Source organism: Mandrillus leucophaeus, unplaced genomic scaffold (assembly GCF_000951045.1).
Source record: "Mandrillus leucophaeus isolate KB7577 unplaced genomic scaffold, Mleu.le_1.0 Scaffold1218, whole genome shotgun sequence".
Classification (NCBI taxonomy): domain Eukaryota; kingdom Metazoa; phylum Chordata; class Mammalia; order Primates; family Cercopithecidae; genus Mandrillus; species Mandrillus leucophaeus.
In genome coordinates this window covers 471387-485598 of record NW_012100521.1, presented here as the reverse complement: position 1 = coordinate 485598, position 14212 = coordinate 471387, and the positions used below count along the sequence as shown (strand labels likewise).

Sequence of the window (14212 nt, the reverse complement as noted above, 5' to 3'; positions counted from 1 at the left end):
GCATTTTGCTCTGTGAGGCTACAAAGCCCCTTTGGATCAGGATGGGGTCCTACCGTCTTTGTTCCACAATAGAGCCGTGATTGGACTCAAAAAGACCCCTCTTTTCTGTGATCCATACGTTTTCTGGGCTCCATTAGGTGCTGCTCAGGTAGTGCTCCAGGGTCCAGGGAGGGTGGAGAGCCCAGATTGGGGTGGAACCTTTTGACTCGACAAGGTAAGGGTTACGTTGAAGTGGTTTATCTGCACCCCCAGTTTCAGAGGCAGTAGGGATCTCGCACTCCAACATCGCGAGGTCTGGGGAGAAATGCTACCACTCCTCCCCCCACTTCCGCAGCCACGCTGCCTCCGTGCCTGCCCCCCCCGCCACGCCCCCACCACGCGCTTTGCACTCTGGGGCCCACGCACTTCCCTGGGGAGTTCACTGCGGGAGGAGTCAGTTAGAAGCTGCTCCTCATTTGCAGACTTTCCGGGAGCCCACCCGGTTCCCGGTCTCTCACTGGAGACCACAGGGAGGAGCTTCAAGTCACCCCAAGTCCCTACAGCCTCCAGCAGTGAAGACTTCCACAAGGGTGAGTGAAGTCCGTTAATGACGGCTACTCCAAAGTAACATGACTTGGGGTGGCGGCGGGGAGCCAGCCCCTTTGTCCCTCGGTGGCTGAGGAGCTCAAGCTACTCCATCAGAGACATTTCCTCCAGGACCCTCGTTTTCCTGGTCATCCTGGGAAGGTTGGTTGGGATGAGGGGGAGGGGGAGAGGTGGCAGTGGGTAGCTGGGGGTTGCACGAGGAAGACCTGCACATTCTGAACCTCCTCCCGCATTGGGCACCAGCGCAGGTGCACCATAGGGGGCACCCGTTGAGTTTTCTTTGGACATTTCGAGAAATTGAAGCAGAGTTGGGATGAAAGGAAAGCTTGGGGTGTTGCGAATAGGCCGGCCTGAGCGCGCGTTTGAGTGAGAACGCCAGGCTCTGTCCGGTAGGGCTGGGCGCGTCTCCATTACCATGGTCGAGGACGGTGTGCTGCGGTGGGCGCGCATATCAAGAGGTTTGCCTCACTTTTAGCAGATTGAGCAGTTTGTGCACGTGAAATCTCAGACTTCAGAATTTTGAGGGCAGCAGTGGCTTTTCGGAGGATCTCCTTGAGGTTTTTGTTATTTGAGTTTGTTTTTCGCTTTTTTGGATTTCAAATGATGAGGAGTTTATGTCAGGATGTGTATTTGGGCACACTTAGACGGAGAACACAGAAGTTGTGGCTACCTTAGAAAATGTATTTTTACAAAATGGAGTCAGATTAGCGTGAAAGTCGCAGCAGCCACGTATCTGAAGACCTATAATGGAGGTGAGCGTGGGTCCGGTGGCATGCACCTTAGTCTCAGCTACTCGTAAGGCTGAGTTTGAGACCAGCTTGGGCAGACTTAGCGAGACCTGTTCTCTACAAAAATTTAAAAAAACAAAAAGCAAAAAACGAAAATTAGCCGGGCGTGTGGTGCCCAGCTAGTCAGGAGACTGAGGTGGGAGGAATCACTTGAGCCTGGGAGTTCTAGGTTGCAGTGAGTCACGAATGAACCATGGCACCCCAGCCTGAGCAACAGAGCAAGACCCTGTATTTTCATTCAAAACTTCCTGCAAAAATTACAACTCATAAGACAGTATTTTATCAGTTACTCATCCATCTTAAGGGAACATAACTTTCCAACGGATAAAATCAAGAATGTAAATTAATCTACACTGGATTATGTATTATGCATGCCATACACCACACAATATGCCAGGAAAGGCAGGTGGCAAAGTCATGCTCCAAAGGAGATCCAGGAACAGAATCAGGCGTCCTAGTTTTTTTGAGATATCCCTACTAATTGGCTGTGCTTTTCTCTAACCTTAGTTCTTTCAGTAAGCTCAGTTTGTATCTAACGTAGATTTGTTGTGCTTATTTCTCTGCCTGTTCTAGAAAAGAGAGTATTGAGGGGTTAAGACACTCAGGCAGCAAAAGAGAATCCTTTCCACCAAACTCAAGAGAACGGGCAGAAAGCATTGGACTCATGACTTTGAAAGTATTCAGGCAAATGTAGCCAGTAGATGCCCTCCAGTCTGTCAGTACTTACTTAGACATCTGTCTCTGAGATTATCCTAGCACTTCCTTGGGAGAGTTGGGAGTGATGGAGGGAGGATGTGGGGGCGGGAACTGGACCTTTCTTCCATCAGCAAAGAACAGGCTGAGGGATGTTCCTCCTTTTTTTTCCCCAGCAAGTCAGGAGCCAGTGGGAAGTGGCTTTCCAATGGCTGGCCTTTATGTGGAGATTTCTTTGCAAAGTACTTCACAGACACCCAGTTTCTTGGGTGATAAGAATTACACTGCAAATCCTCCTACTCTTAACTGAAAGCTGATAGGGTTGATAAAGTAATTAGGATTGTGGGGAGAGCATTTGGTTGTTGATAGTAAAACGAACATTTGTGATAAAAGTGTAGTTTAACTCTCCCGGTTTTAGTCTCAACATTTCATTCAACACATATTCAAAAGTTCTGTTAGAGGCACGTTTTGAGCTAAGATATAGGGCAAAGCAACTGAGAATAAAGATGCAAGCTTTTAGGGAGTCCACAGGCAAGTGGAGCTGAGAAATGTGCAAACAAATTATTATCTCCCATTATTTGCTTTGAGCTATAATATGTGAATAAGAAACCCAGACACTGGACTTCAAAGAGAAGGGAGTGATCAGTTTACCCTGGGTTAGGGCCTCAGCCCATCTTCCCCAAAGAGGAGGATTTAGATTGGGTTTTGAATTATGAGATTAATAACTCTGGAAGGAGAAGGCAGAGGGAGACACACATATTAACAAAATGATGGAGGAGCAATAACGCCTAGCATTTTCTGAAGCAGGAGGTGACCAGGTGAGGGTGGCAACAGTAGAGAGCCATAGCAGGATTTTAAGAAAGTGATTCCCTATGCAGGTTGATATCCTTTATCCAAAATCCTTGGGACCAAAAGTGTATCAGATTTCAGATTTTGGAATACATGTATTTGCATTATGCTTACTGAGTGAGCATCCTTAATCTGAAAATCTGAAGTCCAAAAATGTTCCAGTGAGCATTTTTTGAGTGTCATATTTACACTTAAAAAGTTTCAGATTTTGTCTAGGTGCGGTGGCTCACGCCTGTAATCCCAGCACTTTGGGAGGCCGAGGTAGGTGGATCACCTGAGGTCAGGAGTTCGAGACCAGCCTGACCAACATGGAAAAACCCCGTCTCTACCAAGCCCGGCGTGCGCCTGTAATCCCAGCTACTCAGGATGCTGAGGCAGGAAAATTGCTTAAACCTGGGAGGTGGAGGTAGTGGTGAGCCAAGATTGCACCACTGCACTCCAGCCTGGGCACTAAGAGTGAAACTCCGTCTCAAAATAAATAAATAAATAAATAATAAAAATAAAATTTAAAAAGTTTCAGATTTTGGAGCATTTCAGATTTCGAATTTTCCATTTTTGAGTCAGGGATGCTCAACCATGAGTACACCTGATTTAGAGGTGTACTCATCAGGATTTGCTGGACTGGATTGTTTGGAGGCAGAGTGAAGGAGAGGGAGCTGTTAGCAAAGATCCTACAAGTTTTTGTTTTATACAACTGATTCCACTCACTGAGATGAGGAGCACCGGGACCAGGAGCAATTTGGTAACTTTAGTTTTGAACCTGAGCATGAGGTGCTGGTGAAATATCTAGGAAGTCACTGGATGTGCTTCTAGAGCCAGAGCTCAAAGGAATAGTCACAGCTGGAAATAAAGATTCAGTGTCATCAAGGTTTCTTTTGGCAGAGGCTTCTGGGGACTACTAGCACCTCTTTATGGCTCTGGTGTCAGGGAAATCAGTCAGGGAAATGCCTACCCTGCTCTAGACATAAAAAGCTGCTGTTTATAGTCATGCTGATGTAACTTAGACTGTGTCTGAATGTTGATAGGCAAAGGTCTATGTGACAAAGGCTTCCACTAGATTTTCAAGGAGGTACTTCCCAAAAGTCAGTCTCTTAAAAGACAAGATCTAAGCAATTGTCTTTTCATTTTGTTTTCTTTTGTTTTGTTTGAGACAGGGTCTCACTCTGTCACCCAGTCCGGAGTGCAGTGGCATGATCTCATCTCACTGCAACCTCTGCCTCCTGGGCTCAAGTGATCCTCCTACCTCAGCCTCCTGAGTAGCTGGGACCACAGGCATATGCCACTATACCCGGCTAATTTTTGTATTTTCTTGTAGAGACTGTAGGGTTTTGCTGTGTTGTCCAGGCTGGTCTTGAGTTCCTGAGCTCAAGCAATCCACCTGCCTCGGCCTCCCAAAGTTCTGGGATTACAGGTGTGAGCCACCACTCCCGGCCAATTGTCGTATTTTTTAATGGAAAATACAAACTACCTTTGACGTCCCAGTTTACACTGAAACTTTACATTTGCCCCTTGTCCTTTATCAAGGGCTTAAGATTTTGGCAAGGCTTTCTCCAAACACTATATAAATATTAAATTGACTTCCAAATGTTGTTTATGAGAACTGGAATACCATTCTTGTTATTTGATGTGTATTTATGGAGTGTGTGTGTTCTGACTTGAGTCTAGCTAATGTCCCAGTAGGGTAGGATGTTTTGGACGTCGATGAGTTTTTCTTCTGATTCTATTTCTAACAGTTAAGCACATTGTTTAAGTAACTGGTTGTTTCTTGATTACAGAGTGTTCATGACCACTAATAAATGTTCCCCGTATTTAAACATACAAGTTGTACCTTTGGGATGGCAGGGAGCTAAGGGCCATCGGCTCTTTTATATGCTAATACCTGAGATCAAGGCACACAATACTACTCAGTCAAGCTAATATTTAGCTTTGGAAGTTAAAGCATAAATTCATGAATTTGAATAGTGTTCTTCTTTCTGCGTTGATATTTAACCATAATGTATGTATGCACACAATGTTCCAAGATTTCTCCTTTTTGTTTTTATTTTTTTTGATGATACATATTTCACTTACTGCAATATTTGTGGATTTCATGAATACTACTGATATTTAGGGAAAAGATCTAAGAAGTGTTGAACTAGTGTGTCTTTCTTTAAGCTTGTCTCCTTGTTAAGGTGAACCTTAACATTCAAAGTTAAGGTGATCTTTATCATTTGAGACATTGACCAAATATATGGGTGAGCAATGCGCCTTAGACTTCTCCATCCGTGTGGTATCTGATCCTCCTGAGAGCGGCCTTATGTGGTAGGGAGGCCAGGGCTTAGCACCATTTTACAGGTACTCAGACAGGCTAGGTGACTTGCCCAAGATCACACAGCTAGTGCAGAGCTGGGACTAGATCCCAAGAATTCTGACCTCAAGAGGGGTGTTGATTTTCCATTGATTTTGCAATTCCCCCTACTTAAGTCACTAATTTTAAAGTGTGGATTAAGGCAAGTATATTTTGTTGGCTTGCTCTCCTCTAACTTTAGGTCTCCCAGTTGGGAGAATGAACTTGTAGGTTAATAGTTTTCTAGTAGAAAGCAATAAATATATTCCTTAGTGTAGACAATAAATTGTGGCAGTTCCACTCTCCTCCTTGGGCTGCGTCAAGATCACTTTGAAACATTCCTGGGTATTCTTCATACAGGACTTAGGGCTGTTTACTCTTTTCCTTCTCCCATATCAGCCTCCTTTGCCAATCATCTTCAGAAATATAGGTTTAAGCTGTGCTGTAAGGCATGAACCACACAGCACTTTGAAATGAGAAAGCTTTAAAGTAACAGGCAGGAATTTGAGGGGGAAATTGAAAAGTCTTTCTGCACAAAATGATTGTACTTTAAGGTGAAATTCACAAACAAGATCAATCAACATGAAGAATCTGGAAACTCTCATTGAGAGTTGTTTCTTTTTTTATACATTCCATAAGAAACAAGTTAGAGCTTTCGTGTAAAGTTCTAACTTGTGATTACGGAAGGCATTTGAAGTGTATAGAACAGAGTATATTGTAACTGGCAGCCAGGGCATTTGCAGAGCCTCACATAACGGGCAAGTGTCTTAACCATCAGCATTGAGAAAAGGAATGGCACAGGAGTAGGGGCTGAGGGTAAGGTGGGGAGAGGAGCTCTGGCATCAGGTAGCCAAGAGTCAGCAACAGTTACAGAGATAATTTTAAGTGAGGAGGTCCATAGCATTTCTTTCGGGAAGTGGAAGGTTTCCTTGGCCCCTTTTTCTAATTTGAAAACAATGTGGCTCATACATTGTCAACCTTTTCACTCAGTGATATATATTTTTTGACCTTTTATGTGATATTAATACTTAATTTGTATATCCATCTTAAATTAATTTTGTTGCATATAGATTTTTATGTGTGGACATAGCCCTTTATAAAAAAAATTATTCAACAGCTTCTAGGAGACAACTTCTCTGCTTTTTGGGATAAGGCATCCCTGCAGTAGGCAGAGCAGTAGGGTAGGATTCAGGAGAACCGGGGGTTAGGCTGGGGATTACTTGAAGATAAGGGATTTAAAGGAAGTTAGGATTCTGTTCCTCTTCTTGAAGTTGAAATAAAATAAATTAGGAGAAACCTAATTAGATACCTAATTGCTAAAGGGTTTGTTTCCCTACTCAGACTTGCCCTGATTCAAAAACTGTATTTACAGAATGTTCACAGCCATGTAAAATAGACTGGAAAGAAATACTCCAATATGGCAATGTTTCCCTCACAGTGGTAGAATTATGCTTGTGTTGTCTCTCCTTTCTATTTTGTAAATTTGGCACTCTTAAAAAAAGAAACCTAAAATAAATTTCCTTTAAAAAAAAATGAAATTGTAAAAAGAAGCAAGAAGCCTGGCTCATTCCCAGCATTCTAATGGGAAATGATTATAGAGCTCCATAAAACTGGCCGAGGAGCTACATAGTGATGAAATGTTTCTGATCTCTTTGGGAAGTACTGTAGGGAATAGCTCTGCTGGCACTCCCACAACCCCTTTCCTGTGTGGAGATTGGGCTCTGGGACCTTTGTCTTGAGTGGTAAACGCCCAGCATGCCACCAGGAGCCCTAGCTGTGGTCACTCCCTCATGGAGCACCTTTTGGGTCTGAGACTGATAATTGTCCTGCTTCTTATGTGGTAAGCTGTCAGGACTGTGGGCTGCCAGCTGCCTTAGCTGTACTAAAAGGAGGTGGTTGATTCATTCTTTTACTGTGGATTGTCAGCTGAATAAAGCGGCCCACCACAGCCTTAGGGACAAAAGCTCTTCATTAGGATTACACTGCCAGGTTGGAGAATGGCCCTTTCAATGCTGTGCAGCCTCAAAGAGGGGCTGTATTAAGCTGACCACCTTTATGCAAATCTCTCTCCTTTGTCCAAAGGCTCCCTCATGACAGAGGCCAGCTAAGCCTTTCTGGACAAATAGGCTTTGTGCAAGTCTGGGGGATCACCCAGGTTAGGTGTTTCCAGGAAGAAAAGTGGATTGAGGCGGTTTTGTAAATGTCATTGCTAATAAACTGAACATTGGCAAAACTTGCACTTAAGACGTTACTTGGGAAGAACAGATTATTCTTAAAATGGAACAGATTGAGGTGCCATAGAGTTCTGGAGTGCTGAAATTGTTGTCCTTTGGCATTATGCAAAATAACATTATGTCTTTATCTGTCTTTTCCAGTTCCTTTCTAGTTTCCTCCCTGATCCTGAGCTGCTTTGTTTTTGTTCAGAGTGGAAAGGCTGCTCCCATCTGTGCTCATCTCCTCCTTAGTTGCTTTGGCTCTTTTCTCTCTCCTTGCTGCTGTGTTTTGCCTCCACCCATCTAATAGAATATTTCCAAGGTCTTATCTTCTTTTCCTCAAGTCACTCGCTTGGGGCGCTCAAGTAATTAGTCTAATTTCAAATATTCTCTGTGAACATGCCTTGTAGAGTCATGAATTCCCCAAGCTGAAAGAGACTTCGAAGTCATCTGTCCGACTCATGTCTATGTGGTCAAATTGACAATTCTTGTCAAATAGAGGTTGGAGTTTCTTCCATGTTTCATTGATGCCTAAGCATGCAAGAGAACCTAAAGTTGATGACTTTTCTGTCAGTACTTTTCCATGATTCAGTTTTTCTTTAGGAAAGAACACTCTCCTCTTCTGACCTTTAGCTATTTTAGCCCCCACTGCTCCAGGCCCATAACAGTAGCAACACATTTAATTCTTAATCTTTGTTCCTTCTCATATTAGTCTACCTCCTTCATAGCACGTCTGGGAGACATCCTCTCTTGCAACCTTTTTCTCTTCTTTCCGCAACAGCTAACCTCGAACCTCTTCTCAGCCTGTCTGCTTGAGCTCCCCTTGCATCACCTCTTTTAAAATTAGTTTGATCTTGTAAGTCAATTCTCGGAAAATTTTAGTAGTGCCCAGCTACCTCACATATTAAATAAAAATGTTACTACCTTCAGTTAGAGAATCCAGCCTGACCTGACCACTTTGATTTTCTCGTTTGATTTTTCTTATCACCTTTTAACATTCCAGCTGCTCAAGTTTTAGAGAATCATTTTGACAGTTATAAGAGCTATAGCTCTTCTTTGAAATAGTAATATTTTAATTTTTGTTTAGGTCCTTTTGATTTACCAAAAAACCCCACGACAACGATAATAATAATAGCATTGAAAACACTGGACACAGTGCCTTGCTCATAGTAGATAACTGGGGGGCATGAATGATGAATAAATAAATAAAAGTATTTGAAATCACTGTAGATAACTTGATTTTCCCAGAAGCCAGAAATGTAGAACTCACTGTCCTAGAAACTGTATTCTTTCTTCCTTGGTAAATTCCTATGGCGTCAAGTAAAGGGAAACCTTAATAAATATGGACTGAGAGTGGCCTAAAATATCCCACTATAATCTGTAATACTTTCAGGTTCTCTACGGTTTAAATTTAAATTTTTCTGTTCATTTATATATGTAAATCTTTCGGTTTAAAAAGTCCTTTAATGAAGTGTTCCAGTATCATTTTCTCTAGATTGTTTTACTGATTGGCTGTCAATATTTTAAATTGAAAATGGACTGGAGACAGAGAAAAACTTACCTATCAGATTCTTAATTAAATGATTCATGAAGATGTCTTTTAAATGGTTCACTTGAAATATACCTTTATATGAACAGAAATGGCTACCTCCATATTAAGTCATCTGTATTAGTTCGTTCTTGCATTGCTACAAAGAAATGCCTGAGACTGAGTAATTTATAAAGAAAAGAGATTTAATTAACTAACGGTTCTTTAGGTTTTACAGGAAGCATGGTATTGGCTTCTGGATGGAGCTTTTACTTATGGTGGAAAGTGAAGCGGGAGCTTACACATCATGTGGCTAGAGCAAAAGGGGGTGCAGGAGGATGCGGTGGTGATGGGAGATGGGGGAAGGGCATGCTGGGGGTAGAGGATGGGAGTGGGGGGTGAGGGAGGGGAGGTTTTGGGGTGAGGGTGGTGGCTGGGGTCGGACTGGGGGAAGGTGCCACATACTTTTAAATGACCAAATCTCACAAGAACTCACTCACTGTGGAGAAGACAGCACCAAGCCATAAGGGATCCACCCCCACGATCCAGTCACCTCCTACCAGGCCCCACCTCCAACCTCGGGGATGACAATTCAACATGAGATTTGGGCAAGGACAAATATTCAAGCTATATTATCATCTGTCCTTCATGTTTTCCTACATTTTTTTCTATGTCTTAGGTCATTCTCTTCCTGTATCTCGTGATCTCTGGAGAAACAACAAGTTCTTGATTTTTCAGTTTTCAACTAGCTGAATGTTATTCTTCATAGTTTTACAGGCTATGTTTATATAGCCTTGTGTTGCGGAGAGAAGCTTAGCCTATTCGCTGCACTGATCAGGGAGAGACTGACAATACAGGACTTTGAAACAGTACCAAGTAAGGCAGGTGCCATAAGGGGTACAGGCAATGTGCTATGGAGCTGGAGGAGAGAGTATCAGAAAAGGCTTCTTGGAGAAGGTGCTTTGGGGGAAGTGCTTTGAAAGATTTATATTACTTCATTATGTAAAGATACAGGGAAGGACATTTTAGGCAAGGAGATGATCATGAGCAAAGGCTGGGCAGTAGGAATGAAGAGTGAGTGTCTGGATAATAGTAGGTACTTCCTGGAATTCATGAATGGTGTGACTGGAAAGGTGAGTTGGGTTGTATTATAGAGAGCCTTGGGTGACAGGCTGAGACAGTTTTACTGTGGTGATGCTTAAAATCTCCAGACAAGAACACATGTGATTATAATAGGAGAACATATTCAATAAATATTTGTGGAGAAATCATATATTGAACTTCTTATATTTTCCCTTTACTAACATGTTGTCTGTAATGAGGCAAGGTAGAAATGAATTTAATAAACCAAACCAAACTCAAACCTATCTAACTAAGTGGGTTCCAAAGTCCACATGACTACTCCCGCTTGTTTCACAATGTTTTCAAGCGACAAACCTTGTGAGGGGATCTTCCTTGAGGTCACAATTGTGCCAAACAGGTAGTCCCAAGTGCCAGTCACTAGTGAAGTTAAGCACTGGGCATAAGTGCCAACTGTGGGCACCTAACCAGATTCTTGCCAGATGCTCCTTGACTGATGTGAATGAAAGTCATCTGTTGAGGAGTGGCTTCAGTTCATGTCACCGGATGATTCTTGAGCTTCAGCCCTGTGCTAGGTGCTGCAGACAGGGAGAAATCAGACCACATTCTGACCTTTTGCTCATACTCCACTGGGGGCGACAGACAAGGGGTCAAATAGTGATCAGACATCTTAGAAAGTGGCAAGTGCCCTGAGACAGTAGCGGACAATGAATTCTAGAGGGTTCAGGGAGAAGGAAGCTGAGGAAAACATTTGTGAGAGTGCCTTCTACCTGAATCTGAAAAAACTTGAAAAAAATGATGTACTTTGGGATCCAAGTGCATACATCCAGGTTCCACATACCTTTACACCCAGTAGATACTGTGGGGATTTATTTTGCCAAATATCAGAAACAGATTGCTTTTTTGGGACTATACTATTTGGCTTTAGCATTGGTATGCTCCAGAGGCAAAAATGGTGTGTCCCTCAGAAAAGGCAAGAATACTATTTACCTAAAGTGAAGCAAGTCCATAGAATCCGTTAAAAGAAATTTTTGAACATCGACACTTACATTTTCTTCTTTTTTTATTAAAAAGTAGAGATGAGGTCTCGTTATGTTGCCTAGGCTGGTCTTGAACTCCTGGGCTCAAGGAATCCTCCTGTCTCAGGCTTCCCAAAGTGTTGGGATTACAGGTGCAAGCCACTGCTCCCAGCCATCATTCATTTTTGTATCTATAAACCAACTTAAAGATTACAAGTAAGAGTTTTTACATTGCAGAGAAAGGAGAATTCCCTTAGAGGCAGATCTAAACACCATCTCTAGGGCTTGTATAAAAGACCACTGGACAAAATAGCATCAGAAAGCTCAGTCCCTTTGGTCAAGTAGACCACCGTGGTGATTGCAGGGGACTGGAATTGGGAGGAGACTGAAGACATTTGACTTCGTGCAAAAGGTAAAAGCGGTTTAAGAACATTTTTTCTCGGGGAGGGGGAGGTGATGAACATTCCCAGTTTCTCCAGTCGATAGCATTTCTGTGAGAATTGTAACACTATGAAAAGTCATTTCTAATCTGGAAAGTCTTGGTGGTTGAAAAGTTTCTCTTACCTTTATTTTCAGTTATGTGATTATTGAATTCCCTGGTGTTGCTAGACGGGCTATTTTTTATTTAAAAACGTCTTTTTTTCCTAAGATGATCTGGATAGACTATCCAGTGCCCATACACAACACTCATCAGCTTTTAAATCTCTCATTCTCAGGTAAGAAAACAATTTTTGTCTTTCAGACTTAACTTTTGTACTTACCTTTTTATATTTTACTATGTACTTGTAATGGAAGTAAGATTCCTCTGTAGTTTGAAACAGATCATCAAGTTGTAAGTGGGGAAAATCTAAGTAATGAGCTGGAATTTTTTTTTTCTTTATTGAGACAAGGTCTGTCTCTGTCACCCAGGCTGGAGTACAGTGGCACAATCGTGACTCACTACAGCCTCGACTTCCAGGGCTCAAGCAATTATCCCACCTCAGCCTCCTCAGTAGCCAGTGAGTAGCTGGGACTACAGGCGTGCAGTACCATGCCTAGCTAATTTATTTTTTTTTAATTATTTTTATTTTTATTTATTTATTTTTTTGAGACAGACTCTCACCCTGTTACCCAAGCTGGAGTGCAGTGGCACAATCTTGGCTTGCTACAACCTCTACTTCCCGGGTTCAAGTGATTCTCCTGCCTCAGCCTCCCAAGTAGCTGGGATTACAGGCACCTGCCACAACGCCTAATTTTTTTTTTGTACTTTTAGAATGGATAGGGTTTCACCATGTTGACCAGGCTGGTTTTGAACTCCTGACCTCAAGTGATCTGCCCGCCTCGGCTTCTCAAAGTGCTAGGATTACAGGTGTTAAGCCACCGCGCCCAGTCCTAATTTTTTACTTTTTTGTAGAGACGGTGTCTCCCTGTATTGCCCAGCCTGGTCTTGAACTCCTGGGCTCAAGTGATCCTCCCGCCTCAGCCTCCAAAAGTGTTGGGATTGTAGGCGTGAGCCACCTTGCCTAGCAATAAACTGCATTTTAAAATAATAACGCCTGAGTTAGTAATTCATACAATGCTCAGTCAGGCTTAAAGCACAGGTCAAGATGTAACATCATTCAAATAGTCATAATCAACCCTTATCCTAGTGAACTGATTACATGTGAAATTGTGTAGCATGAATAATAAAAATATCTGTTTATGGATGTTCTTGATTTTCACCAATGACAACTACAGATTTAAAGTGCAAATCATATTTTAATCTTGAGATTCTACTTGATCACTTTAAATGTAGCACTCTTCTAATTTCCCTCAGAGAACTGTAAAATCAAGTGAAGGAAAGATGTCTTAGTTTTGATAAATTGGTGATTGTAGATCAATAAGAAGTGTGTATGCGTATGTGTGTGTGTGCACGCGTGTGTATGTGTACTCAGTTGTAGAACAATTGCAAACAGAAATGAACTTGAATGTTAATTATCGCCAACTACTGTAATTTTATGTTTATATAGATATTATATGATTGTATTCTCTCAAAACATAGCATATATTTATTGCCATAAATGTAATTTTTTTACATGATTTGCCATAAATGTAATTTGATACTTCTGTAATGAAAAAGTAAATAGATATAGAAAATAGATTTATAAATCTTAAGATACAACAATTACAGCTCATTCTCACCCAATTCTTTCAAAGGGGGCATTTTTCCAGCTATGCAGCTGGTCAGTTCTCTAAATATGTTTTTTGAAATTACATGAGACAGCCCAGTGCAGTGGTTGTGCACCTGTAGTCTTAGTTATATGGGAGGCTCAGGTGGGAGGATTGCTTGAACCCAGGAATTATTAATAGAAGCCAGCCTGGGCAATATAGTGAGACCTGTCTTGAAAGAGAGAGAAAGAGCGCGAGAGAATGAGATTTACACTTCTGTTATGTTAAGTTGCTCATTTAATAAAAAATTCTCAATAGAACCACATTTTATCCTTGCACAGCCTTGAAATTCCATTTTGGGACCATTTCCTTAGTATAGGAATTCTACTGTGGTGGTACATACAGTGAACAGATTTTACCTTGTTTCTGTCTTCAAAGTTATTTCAATGGCAGGGATTAATAGCCTATTAATTTATGGTTCATACTGTTTGCCTGAAGGAGACTTATCTTACACAGATGATTCTGACAGAGACATATACCATAATGCACAGTCATTGCAATTGTTTTGTAAAAGAAAGGTTAGGTGAGAGTCTTTATTTATTTATTTATGAGATGGAGTCTTGCTCTGTTGCCCAGGCTGGAGTGCAGTGGTGCGATCTCAGCTCACCACAACCTCCGCCTCCCGGGTTCAAGTGATTCTCCTGCCTCAGCCTCCTGAGTAGCTGGGACTACAGGCATCCGCCACCATGCCCAGCTATTTTTTTTTGTATTTTCAGTAGAGACGGGGTTTCACTGTGTTAGCCAGGATGATCCCGATCTCCTGACCTCGTGATCTGCCCGCCTTGGCCTCCCAAAGTGCTGTGATTATAGGTGTGAGCCACTGCACCTGGCCCTAAGAGTCCTTTATTCTTAGAGTTGTTTCGCAGGTATTTGGGCAGGCTATGCTGGGGACCTTTATGGGAGGACTTTGAACTACAACCAGTAAACCAGTTAAAAAGGATCTC

General features: G+C 42.2%; 1 protein-coding gene across 1 annotated transcript in view; it reads left to right on the top strand.

The window, feature by feature from the left end:
- Positions 1-250: 250 nt before the first annotated feature.
- Positions 251-14212, top strand: part of PASD1 (PAS domain containing 1) — a 98647-nt gene continuing 84685 nt past the window's right edge. Inside the window, exon 1 of the mRNA XM_011971385.1 lies at positions 251-569. The gene's annotated coding sequence lies outside the window, so the exon portion shown is untranslated. The remainder of the gene's footprint in view (positions 570-14212) is intronic.